Here is a 13433-nt window from a genome sequence, read left to right on the forward strand (position 1 = left end):
CACACACACACCACACACAACACACACACACACACCACACACCACACACACACACCACACACACCACACACAACACACACACACATCACACACACGTACACACACACACACACACACATACTTTCCTTGAGTTTGTTTTTAGTATTCCGCTCCCAATATTTTGTTTGGGGATGATAAAAGTCATCTGAAGGGCTTTTTTTCTTTTTCTTTTTGTGTTTTTTGTAAAACTTTTTTTGTATTGTCCATCAGAGTGTTCAATGTACTTTACGTAAGGGCCTATTGGATACAGCGCTCTGAAGACTTAACAAACAGAAAAAGCAAGTATTTTCTGAAGCAAGGAAATGCTGTCTTTCATCAGATGCTGAAAACAAAGTGACCCGTTGTTTTCCCTCTTTCCCCTAACTGCCAGGAAGCTCAGAATTAAATTTAATGTTCAGTTACAGAAACTATTTTAAACGTCCTCTTTTATATGCTTTTGGATTTTCTGTCTATTTTAACAACCTTATTGCGCATGTGCATTTTATTGAACCCTGCCTAACATCTTTTCTGGAAGAAGGAAGAGTACAGGAATACGTTATTCTTTTTAAAAAATCTAATTACATTGGAATGTGTGGGTTATTTTAGTTGAAAGTCCATAGGTCAATCTCAAATTGTCAGTTGCATGGAAAAATTGTCTCCACATATTCCCTGAGTCCTTGAGCATTAAAACATCAAATTGAGAAAAGTAGAAAGGTCATCTGGAATTTGACTTCTTGATCAAAATTTATCTTCTGATTTGATTCTCCAGTGAACATGTTCCCTGGGCCTGGGAGGCAGAAACAACTCCACCTCTTCTTTTCATTTTCGCCCCCAGAGGTTTCCAAACTGAAAGGTTAAACCCAGGAAAGTGCCTTGCCCCAGCCAAGCACCCCATATAAACCCCTACCTTGATGTGTGTGATTCTGGGTGTGAAGAACTGGGCACAGGGCTATTTAAACACCCTTCACCGAGAGAAGTTTGTTCTGTCTGGCTCCTATTGTTCTTTAGTGCTATCAAGTCAATTTCGACTCACAGCAAACCCACGTGACAGAATTGAACTGCCCCATAGGGTTTGCTTGGCTGTAATCTTATGAAACAGATCACCAGGTCTTTCTCCTGTGGAGCAACTGGGTGGGTTCAAACCACCATTCTTTGGGTTAGCAGCTGAGCGCTTAGCCGCTGTGCCACCAGGGCTCCTAGTTGGGTATAAGATATCAAGTCTAAAATTTCCTGTACTGACATTTAGCGCTCTAATATCTGATACTGCAAATTCCAAAGGGCTCAAAAGATAGTGGTCAAAGAAAGCTAACCAACTTGCTCTAAAGCTTTAAAAATAAACATTTGCATTTCAATTATGGGTAATGGACTGGGAAGGAGGGGAGGAATCTGCAGAAGAATTTCAATTAAACCAGTTTGCCCACCCCAAATCACATTCTGAGACCAAGGGTACCTATTGGCGGAGTTATTAAACACCTTGAATTGTGTGGTTAAGAAAAAAAGTCTTTCAAAGATCTTTTATGAATTGTGATTGGAATCTGATGCTGAAGCCCAACACTTCCTTTTAAAAAAAGTACAGTCATGAATCATTCTTTGTAACAAAGAGCCTGGGAAAAAACAGAGAGAGGACACAGGAATTTGTGGAATTGGTGACCAGTCAGAAAGCTCCAGAAATAACAGCAGGCATTCAGCATGACTTAGAGAACTTTTCAGAAATTTAATAAACCTGGAGCAATGTTATTTGAAACCCTAGTAATAAATAAAATGGTTAAATTCCGCTCATTCCTGCATCAGGGCAGAGCCCCTGGCTGGGCCCTTATCTCTGAACACAACACCAAAACGCTGAAATCCCTGATCCATATCTGCCACCCCTGCAGGGCAGCCTGGCAGTGGGGAGAAGAAAGAAACCTCTTAAGCACCTTATCTTTTACGATTTGTGTTTCTACCAAATCTGACGTATTTCCCTCCCGTCTGAACTGGAAATTAAGGAGCAGTGGGCTACTGATGTTGGTAATAAATATATAAATGAAATAAAAGCAGAAACAAAAAGCAAAATAAAACAAGTTCTTGAAATGCACAGCTCCCCTGCTAACCAAAAGGTTGGAGGTTCAAGTCCACGCAGAGGTGCCTTAGAAGAAAGGCCTGGTAATCTACTTCCCAAAAATCAGCCATTGAAAACCCTAAGGAATTGGACTAGACAACCTTGTAGGTCCTTAGAAACTAATTCTAACTAAATTAATAATAAAACCTGTTGCTGTTGAGTTGATTCCGACTCATAGGGAGCCTACAGGACAGAGTAGAACTGCCCCATAACGCTTCCAAGGAGCGGCTGGTGGATTCGAACTGCTGACCTTTTGGTTAGCAGCGTTTGGCTAGCAAAGTTAATAACAGACTTAATAAATTCAAAGGTAACATGCTACGGGTTTGATTTTCATTTAACCACTACCGGGCGTGCGTTGAAGCCCTGGTGGCGCAGTGATTGACAGCTTGGCTGTTAATCGAAAGGTCAGCAGTTCGAATCCACCAGCTGCTCCTTGGAAACCATACGGGGCAGTTCATCTCTGTTCTATAGGGTCACTGCGAGTTGGAATCGACTGGATGGCAACGGGTTTTGGGGACGCGCATTACATTTTTAAGCACAAAATTAACAAAAACAGGGCATAAGTTGGCATAGCTGGATAAAGAGCCCAGCTTCTCCTCTGGCGTGGCTGGGCGCTCGCCTGTCTCTCTGTCCAGGACTGCCAGGCAGAGCCTTCACCAGCTCACCCCACCAAACTCTCAGCCCTTTTGTGGAATCACAGTTACTGTCATTCCAAGGACCTGCGAAGTTATCTAGTCCAATGCCATCCTTGCACAGCTGTAGAAACTGTGGCCCAGAACTTTATCACTCATCATACAGTGAGTTCTGGGAAAACGTAAGGTAAGACTCCTGGCGTCTGCAGTCCTAGTCCAGTGCTTGCTCCGCTTTTCCTTACAAGTCTACCAGTTGCCACCAAGTTGATTCCAACTCATGATGACCCCTTGTGGTCAGAGTTCAGCTGTGCTCTGTAGGGTTTTCAATGGCTAAGTTTTCAGAAGTAGACGGTCAGGCCTTTCTTCTGAGGCACCTCTGGGTGACTTGAACCTCCAACCTTTCGGTTTGTAGCTGAGTGTATTAACCCTTTGCACCACCCAGCTACCTGGAAGAATCATTTTCAAGGCTCAGTGCAGAACATCTTTGTTTTAACAAGTGCTTGGCTCTGATGTCTGTTCTTGAGTGAGACACTGTTGAAAACACACAGAAGTGTCAGGTCTCCAAGGTATAAGGAGGCCACTTGGTGACGCTCCCAGCGACAGCTGCCAACAATGAAGGAGCATGCTCTCGTACGACAGGCACTGGGTTTCTGCACACTGCAGGCTGAACTTAGCCTCCTGTCTGCAGGCAGAGAGGGGATGACTTCATTGATGGAACAGCTGCACCCACGTCCTCCTGTGGGCAGCTTCCTATCCACGGAAGCCTCCATGGGAAGGACTCAGTTGCCTTGAGCTGGACTGGTGTAGTTGGGAAGCCTAACGCAAAGGAGGGAAGAGGTGATCTGGAGAAAATCAGGTCACTGAGGTTCCCTGTTGAGCTTTGAAGAAGTCTCTCTCTTAGGAAACTTAAATAACGCTCTACTGTCAATATTCTTATTTTCTCTGAAAGCACAGGTCTCACCTTCCTAATCTGTACAGTCTGCATCCACACCGACTTTGTTTTGTGGCTTTTGGGGTGTGGTCCGGACCACGGAGTTAGCCAGGACGGACCACTCTTGGATGATTCCACGGAAGTGTCCTGCGGAAGAGAGAAGGAGACAGCAAATCTCCTTGCGAGGTTACAAACAGGAAGATTCAGCTGAGCATTTAGACTGTTCTGGAAATTTGAATTTCATCAGTTGCATCGTCTTAAGAAGAATTCTCATCCTTTAGAGAGGAGGATCAAACAACATAGAAAGTGTTGCCTCCGGCTAGACCCTCTCCATGGACCTCCCTTTCCTAGGACATGTCCTGGGCCTGAAGCCTTCAGGAGATGGAGGTGAACAGCTAACGCTTGATTCAAAGGGCTCCCAACCAAAAGCACTTTGTTAACTCAGTGGGGCAGAGGGAATTTCTATCCAGAGGCCAATGATGTCAGAAATGTAACGAGGCCTGTGGTGTCAGGAATTTAATGACAAATGGATCCTCTCTTCTTAATCAGTGAGCTTGCTTTCTCTCTCCAGTCATGAGCAGGAAAAGAGCCTTGCAAACAAGGTCTCTCATGTTTCCCAGCTGGGTGGTGGTTTTTCTCCCAGAGACACTCTTCCTATTTTTCATTTTCCTTGTGAAGGCTCCTTTTTACTGTCCTGCCCTCACTCATCCAGATACTACAGAAGTGGTGCGTGGAAGACACCCATCAGGGGAGAATTTAAGGAGGCACATTCAGGCATGAAAAGGGCTATCGTTTCAGTGAAATTGACATAACTGTTGGTGAAAATGGTTAAGCGTTCAGCTACTAGCGGAAAGGTTGGCAGTTAGAACCCACCCGGAGGCAGGTTGGAAGAAAGGCTTGGAGATCTGCTTCCAAAAATCTGCTTTCACAGCCATGAAAACCCTTTGGAGCAGTTCTGCTCTGAACACATGGAATTGCCATGAGTCTTAATCGACACCATGGCAACTTGGTTTTGGGGTTTAAGGAGACAGGAGAAGAGTATCAAGGCCAAGAGAATAACATGTGCATAGGCTCAGAAGTCAGAGGAGGGTGCCATGTTAGAGAAAGCTACAAAAGGCAAAGGGAAGGGAGAAAGAAAGGAACAAGTTGGGCAGAGGTTGGTAGGAGGCCGAACATGCACGACTTCAGAGCATGTCAGGGGTTTTGATCTTCATTCCAATAGCAGTGGTAGAGCCCTTGATGGGTTTCAAACAGAGAGGGACATGATCAGAGTTTCACTCTCAGATCGACTCTGATGGATCTGAAGAGCAAACCAGCCCCAGGTGTTTATACTCTGATGAAGCGCCCATGTTGGTGTTTGATGATACAGCCCTGTGCTCGGGCTCCAGATGAACAGGCTGGCATTCTGTTAGGTGGGTTGAGTTGCTTAGCTTGCGTTTTCCTTCCCAGACACACCACCGACCATCTCAAATAGTGAGTGGTTTCTGCAACATCTGGGGGAGACAACTTTCTTTGATTTTTAGAACTTGTAGTATAAATATTCAGTTGGATTCTAGGCATGCACTTTTAGATTTTGGCGGAAAAGATGGACTTGGATTTTTTTTTTAAGATATTACCAATATTTTATTTATAACACATATAAAAAATACATAGAGCTTACAAAAATATGTAAATTATAGAATGAAAATATAAAGTATAAGAATGTGACAACGGAAATGCAAGAATGGGGGGTACTTAACAGTGGCGTCAGAACCGCAGCTGGAGCGTCTCCAGCCTTGGTGTGCGGCGGAGAGGACCTCAGGGCATTTCCTTGGAACGTCTGATTCTGCGTATCATGGCCCCCTGCTGTGCTTGCCAGGGTACTTTGGCTGTAAGACGCACCTCAGGTGACTGAAAGTGGAGAATATATGCAAAAGATTTCACTGTGTCACAATTAACATTCCCCCATGATTTCAGGCAGTCACCGAGTCACTTTAAAGATCATTCTAGATTTATTCTCAGAACGTTTCATCAGCACATGGAAAGGCACATTTCTTCCTTTAGTAGGTGGGCATTAAATCAATAAGGTAAAAACAACAAGGAATCAGAACTCAAATGTTTTCCACTATTTGCAATTATCTTGTCTGTCTAGAGTTTAATCCAGCTCATCTTGATTCTTGGGGTTGAAATAAAATAGAAGTTTTCCAAGAGCTTTCGTGATCAACTCAGGTAGCTAGGCCAAAGACTGCAGAATCCCCTCAGAATAAAAGGTTAACTAAAAGTGAATGAAGGATGCAAACTAGCTCAGTTTTAATGTAGATTTTTCCATGAAAATTATAAGGTATAAACTTAGCTCCCCGTGAAAACCCCTTACGCCTTGAGTCAGAGTCTCATGGAATTTTTAGAAACATCCAAGAAATTATTGTTTTTTTTTTTTAATGGGACAAACAGCCAACACTTTTTGTACCCTTCATCTATCAGTCAACAGACTTCCCATCCCTCCAAGGTTCATGTTGCCTGCGAATGTGATGTGAATACCTTCTACATCTTCATCCAAGTCACTGATAACAGAGCTGAACAGGAGAAGGCTGGGAACTAAAGATACGCCTCTGAAGAGACAATTCTGCAAGGGGACATCCATCAGCACTGGTGTGTCCTTTGTTCTTCCACCAGCTGCCAATCCACCTAATTATCTTAGCTTTCAGTCCATAGTTCTTTGTCTTGTGTACAGAACAATATAAGATATATTGTACATGCCTCGTAGAAGGCTAGACTCATTGTACTCACCCTTCCACCCCGTCCCCGGAAGTCTAAAAGCTTGTCCAAAATGGAAATTAAAATGGTCTAACTTGACTCGTCCTTAACCAATTACTGTTGAATCGACTCCAACTCATGGTGACCCCATGTGTGTCAGAGGAGAACTGTACTCATGGGGTTTTCAATGGCTGATTTTTTAGAAGTAGATCACCAGGCCTTTCTTCTGAGGTGCCTCTGGGTGAGTTCGAACCCACAACCTTTCAGCTAGCTGAGTGAGTTAACCTGTTGCACCACATAGGGACTCCTGACTTATCCTTAAACCCATTGCCGAGGCCTTCGACATCCCAAGTTTTCATATTGATTTCAAGCCCTCATTGAAATCACTGTATTGTCCTGCCGGAGGAGTTTTCCACTCATCCGTAATTATTCAGTATAGATGTCTCCATCAAGACTTCAGTTTCTACTCTTCTATTTTTTATGGGTCAGGAGTGTAAATCAGCTCTTCCTTAATTTTCTTTCTCAACGATTGAAAGGTAGTATCTACTGATTTTTGGCCCTGATTGTAAAAAGACTTGAAACCAATACCGGGTGCTGCCGAGTCAATTCCAACTCATGGCGACCCCAAGTGTGTCAGAGTAGAACTGTGCTCCATAGGGTTTTCAGTGACAGATTTTTTGGTATTTTATTGCCAGACCTTTCTTCTGAGGCACCTCTGGGTGGATTCAAACCTCAAACCTTTTGGTTAGCAGCCGGGTCTCTCAACCTTTGGCACCACTCAAGGATTTTACTGTTAGTTATTGTCAGAATTATGATGCGAAGCTCCATTTACTGCTGAGTTGGGTGATTCTGGGTTTCTTTGCTTTTCTGGGTTTGCAGTGTAAATATCAACAGCATTATCACTAAAACAAACAAACAAAAATGACTCCCAATGCTGCCAAAAGATGCAGCTTAGTGTGAGCAATGAGCAGAAAATACCAAAGATGCCCCCGTATACTTTTCATGTGAGTAGATTTTGAAACGGTCATGGCGTATACCTGACCCGCTGTTAAAGTGGCTAATTATCCCCTCTTGCCCTGAAGTGTTCCCGACTGATCTCTGCGGTGTGGATGTTGCCATTGCAGTCCAAACCCGGGATAAGCTCCTGAGGCTGCAGGGCAGGTCTGAGAGCAGAACAGCGGCAAATTCCAGGGAGTGCCCGGGGTTGTCACGAGCCAGAGCAGCCCGTGTTACATCACATTGCAGCTTCAGCGGAGCTCGACCCAGGCTGACCTCCACACTGCCAGGCTGCAGAGGGCAAAGCCGTGTCACCATAACAAGCCTTGGCCTTTCTACCCGAGGGGGAGACCACTTAAAATAAACCTATGGCCTTTCCTCATGGGAGCATTATGATTGTTTATTAATAATACAAAGGTGCAGCCCCCACATGTCGAGCATGGGGAATCAACCTACATGGTACCCTCGGAGTGTCCCTGTACCCACAGACTCCAGACCTGTCCTCACCAAGGATGGATCATTCTCTCCTTGGACTTCCTAGAACCCTGAGACCCAGGGCAGAGAGGGGAGTAGCCCCAAGATTAAACTTTGCTAGTGGCCTAGTGAGGGAGCTCTGATGGCACCGTGGTTAGGAGCTTGGCTGCTAACCAAAAGGAAGGCAGTTCGAGTCCACCAGCTGCTCCACGGGAGAAAAACGTGGCAGTCTGCTTCCATAAAGATCACAGCTGAGGAAACCCTACGGGGTAGTTCTACTGTGTCCTGTAGGGCTGCTTTGAATCGGAATCCACTTGACGGCAATGGGTATGGGTAGTGGCCTGATGGCGGGGAGGGTCTAAATTCTTTCTTTTTCCCTGTGGGAAACAAAGTGCCTGATTATAGGTTTGAGATCTGGTGTCACAGAAGTGATAGCTACCCTCCTGAGCTATGTTGCAGGCACTGTTCTATGCACGCTGCACCCAATAACATGCTAACAAAACCCGCTGCCGTTGAGCAGATTCTGACTCATAGGGACCCTGTAAGACAGAGTAGAAGTACCCATAGGATTTCCAAGGCTGTAAATCTTTATGGACGCAGACTGTCACATCTTTCTCCCGCAGAGCGGCTAGAGGATTCAAACCACCGACCTTTTGGTTCGCAGCCAGGCTCTTTAACCACGGTGCCATCAGGGCTCCTTGGGAAAGCTTCTTAGCCTTCCTGTTGCTGAACTTTCCCACCTGTGAATGTAACAGACAGAACTCAGAACAGTCCTGTAGGGTCACCTAGCAAGGGCATGCTACTAAGCTCCATTCACAGGTGAAGGAGCCCTGGTGGTGCAGTGGTTAAGTGCTCGGCTGCTAACCAGAGGGTCAGCACTTTGAACCCACCAGCCACTGCATGGGAGAAAAACCCTAACAATATGCTCCCATAAAGATTACAGCCCAGGAAACCCTATGGGACAGTTCTACCCTGTCGTCTAGGGTCGCTGTGAGTCAAAGCCAACTCGACAGCACAGAGCTATGGCGTTCACGGGGGGAACGGTCAGGCACAGAAGGCTAAGATGCTTTCCCAGCTAACGCGCAATGGAGGCAGGAAGGTATCCGAGGGAGTTTGCCCTCAGCGTCTACACTTTTCCTTCCCTGCTATACGACCGTGCATCAAGGGGCAAAAGGCAACGAGCATCAGGGTCCTCGGCCAGGTGGGCTGGAAAAATGTAGGGATTTCAAATCTCTAAGTCTACGGGAACAGAAGGAAAATACCATCAGTGACCACCAGAGGGGCCTCAGCGGAATCCAGACAAGACTAGGGGGGTTTGGGAGGTGGGGTCTCCATCTCTTCTTCATCCCACCCCCGCCCCAGCCTGCGGGCAGAAGTAAACAGTAAAGGGATCCCCATTCAGGGACTTGGTCTGATTATGTTAAGTTCCTGGTGGCCATGAGTGCCGACTCATCTATAAACAGCCCTTTCAGTGCAGAGAATACCCTCGTTCTTTCTTCCAGTCTACCTGCCCGGGCTGGGAGGCACGGGCCCCACCCTCGGCACCCACCACACCCACGATGCTCTCTTGTAACAGTTTGCTCCCCTGCTCCCCTGGGCCTTCTGGCCGCTGGGATGGTCTGTTGGCACTTCTCACATGTTCTGTCCAAGGAAAGCTGATGTTCAAAAGCTGACTCTAATCCCCTACAAGGTCCAGTTAGTCCCCAATGCCCATTAAAGATTCCATTTTCAATGTTATTTTTGTTTGTAAGGGCATTTTATTGTATTTTATGTCTTCAGAAATTGGTAGCATGTATGATACACCAATACAGCAGCCAGATTATTTTCTTAATGAAAACTGGTTGCTGTGGAGTCACTTTCTGACTCACAGCGACCCCGTGCGTGTCAGAGCAGAAATGTACTCATAGGCTTTTCATTGGCTGAGTTTTTTGAAGTATGTTACCAGGGCTTTCTTCCTCTTTTTTTTTTTTTTTTTTAATAAAAACTACACTCCTACTAAAAGCCTCGCCCAGGGAGGAATAGCCCCCACTTGCATATGAAAGCATAAAGGATACTGTTTTATCAGATGCTGGGAGAGTGATTCCAAATATCTCCTGGCAAAATCAGCTTTAGGTCCTTCTTGTTAACAGTAGGAGCCCTGGTGGCACAGTGGTTAAGAGCAGTTCGAATCCACCAGCTGCTCCTTGGAAACCCTGTGGGGCAGTTCTACTCGGTCCTCTAGGGTTGCTATGAGTCAGAATAGACTCGACGGCAATGGATTTCTTTTGGTTTTATTAGCAGTAACTTAAGATGGAATTTCTCAAACTCGAAGGTATCTTGTTAAAATGCAGATTCTGATTCAGTAGGTCTCGGGTGGGCGTGAGATTCTACATTTCTGACAAGCTCCTGGGTGACGCTACAGGTCAGGGCCTATACTTGGAGCACATCCAGTTGCCATGGAGTTGACTCTGGCTCATAGGACCCCATGTGGGTCAGAGTAGAACTGTGCTCCGTAGGATTTTCAGTGGCTGAGTTTTTTTGGAAGTACATGGCCAAGAATTTCTTCTGAGGTGCCTTTGGATGGACTCAAACCACCAACCTTCCGGTGAGCATCCCCGTGCATTAACTATTTGTACCACTCAGGAGCTCTACACTTTGAGCAAAAAAGTTCATTTAACTTGAGACTTTATGCCCCGGTTGATGTTGTGCAAGTCGATACAATCCAGAATCTTCTGGAGGTATGCTTTGTATTAATGTCAACCCTGGAAAGAAAGTGAACTCATCTCTGGGACTTTGGATGGGAGAGCTTTGGGGATCTTCATAGCTTTAAGTGTCTTGACTGAGGGCTTTCTCATTACTCAGAAAATGTCTCCTATTTGACTGTTTTTCTGTCTTAATATAAGTGTATCTGCCTCAAAAAAAACCCCTGTCTCTGAGTTGAAGCTGAATGAGACTTTTTCAGGGCCTTGTGATTTGGTTATTTCATGTCTCTGCATGTGGGTTACAGGATCATACTGAATTTGGGTGAAACAAATGCCTGCTTTATTAAAACTGGAACAAGACATTTAAGTTTTTTGAAGACAGCCACCTCATCTAACCCCAAATGGACAATGTAAGAGCAGAGAACAAGACCCAGGCTTTATGGAAACAGAGACCCCATTCAAATTCTAGTTCTGGAATTCACAAGCATTGTTACTTTGGGCTAGTTACCTTAGTTTTCTTCACCATAAAGTAGAGAAGAGGTAAGATTTGTAGTCCTCACAGTTTTGTCTGGGACAAGCCCTTGGTATGTCCCAACATGGTGTCCCGGCCCCCGAGGCTATCCCTTCTGAAGAGATTCTAGCTTTCAGTGTCCCCCAGAAAGCTCCTGCACAGTAAGAGTGCAGGGATTCAGTCGTGGGCTCCTTTGACAGAATTCCAGTCAGATTTTCTCTGTGGGTCATACCTACCCCTTTAACGATGATGGAGTTTTTACAAATCACAGACAGCTTGATCTTGTCTGCTAGTTGGTAGGTGGTTTCACTTGCGTAGGGCGTACTTATTGAGGAGACACGTTCGACTTTTGTTTCTCGAGAAAACGAAATAAAATAGTCTTTCCTGTTTGTTTCTCAGCTGAGTACTTCCCCATCACTTGGAAAATGTTTCCTGTTTGACTTTTTTTCTGTCTCAATCTGTGATTAAGACGACGGGGAAGCCTTATCTGGGAGGCCGGGTGCCTCAGTGGTAGAACTCCACCCTCCGTGTGCGAGGCCCCGCTTGGATTCCTGACCAAGACGCCTCTAGCGCAGGCACCGTCCGCCTGTCAGCGGAGGCTCGCGTGTTGCTATAATGCTGAACAGGTTTCAGCGGAGCTTCCAGACTAAGATGGAGCAGAAAGAAAGGCCTGCCAACCTACTTCCAAAAACCAGCCAATGTGAACCCTACGGGTGGCAGCGGTTTAATCCCACTGTGCACGAAGTGGCCCTGAGTCAGGGGAACTCAACGGCTCCTAACAACAGCAGAAAGAGCTTCACACACCCATCTAGGCTGTAACACCTCACTTCTGGGTGTGAAGGGTGACGTGGGTACAGTGTTCGCTCGCTTCCCAACGCCAACAATCATGTCACACAAAATGAGGGTGGAAAGGGCTGTCCTCCAAGAGTTTCTCTTGCCCGAAGCACACTCCAGCTGAGCTCCTTCAGTCCCCTCCAGCTCAAGGCCACCAGACTCTCACTTCACAGGTCTCCTCACTTTATGCCTCATGACTGAAGCTGAAGCGTGTTCTTGAAGCATCTTGATTTTGGGGGGGAAGGGGGAGGAGTAGAGAAGATACTTTCTGCCAGTATCCACTTCTAATCTGGCTTCTCAAACATTAATGTGCTAACAAACCCCCTGGGAATCCTGTTAAAATGCATATTCTGATTCAGCAGGTCTGGGGCGGGGCCTGAGGCTCTAAATTTCCGGCAAACTCCTACGTGATGCTAATGCTATTGGTCCACACCTTGAGCAAGGCACTCATCATCTCTCGCCAGACGGCAAACTGCAGACCCGAAGCACCCCTTTAAGTAATCGCTCAGGACCCCTCCGTGCGTGACCCCGATCTGTCTGTACTTCTCCCTAGGTAGGAACTTTTGGCTGAGCACTCCAACTTTGATGCCCATTTCTTGTCCCTCCCTGCCCCGTGCCTTCCCGACTGCCTAGTCAGTGTTTGGGGCTGAGGTTCTCCGACATGATTTACGGTCTAGCGCCCACTTGTTCAGCTCGGCAGCTTGACTGGCTCATGACGACTCCCCACTGTAGCCTTCAGCCTCCCTGCCAGTACATTGAACCAGCCTATTCTGAGGGCCCAAAGGCAGGTTTCATTAAGGGTATTGCCACGGTCACCCCAGCAAGAAGAAACGGAAATGGGCTCTCCTCAACGTGGCACCTGGGACCACGTGTGCTTTGAACTTGAGAGAGAAGAGGCTCGAACTGCACAAGTCTGAAGATCATCGGATTTTAAAATTGAAAAGAATCTCAGAGACAATCTTATACAATATGATCATTGTAGGAAATCAAGCTTAGGAAGAATAAACACTTCCTGAGCACTTACGATATGCTCTTTAATCTCGGCAACAACCCAATGAGATAGATATCATTATTATGCCCATTTCACAGATGATAAAAGTGAGACTTAGGTTAAGGAGCTTGTCCAAGATCACTGAGCTCGTAAGTGATGCAAACCCAGGTTCGTTTGCCTCCACACTTGTGCTCCTGACTATTGGTGAGCAAGATTCTGAGCCAAGAGAAGCTGAGCCATTCTCTCTGCAAACATACAGTAAAATTCAGGACTAATATCCATGCCATCTGGCTCATAGTTCTTTTCCCTCTGTAATAGATGGTCTTGTCATAAAGCTGATTTCTGACCCAGAGTTTTGAATCTGAGTATAATTGGAATAGTTTAAAAGATTTATGTTCTCCCGAAGCATTTATAAGTGAATATATAAAAGCATAGAAATAATATGCAAATCACATCGCTACACAGATAAAAGGCTCAATTCTACTTGTTCCTTTTTGCAGAGGTGCCTCAGATCCACTATTGTGCCTGAGGGTT

This window comes from Trichechus manatus, unplaced genomic scaffold, assembly GCF_000243295.1.
Source record: "Trichechus manatus latirostris isolate Lorelei unplaced genomic scaffold, TriManLat1.0 scaffold00160, whole genome shotgun sequence".
Lineage (NCBI taxonomy): Eukaryota > Metazoa > Chordata > Mammalia > Sirenia > Trichechidae > Trichechus > Trichechus manatus.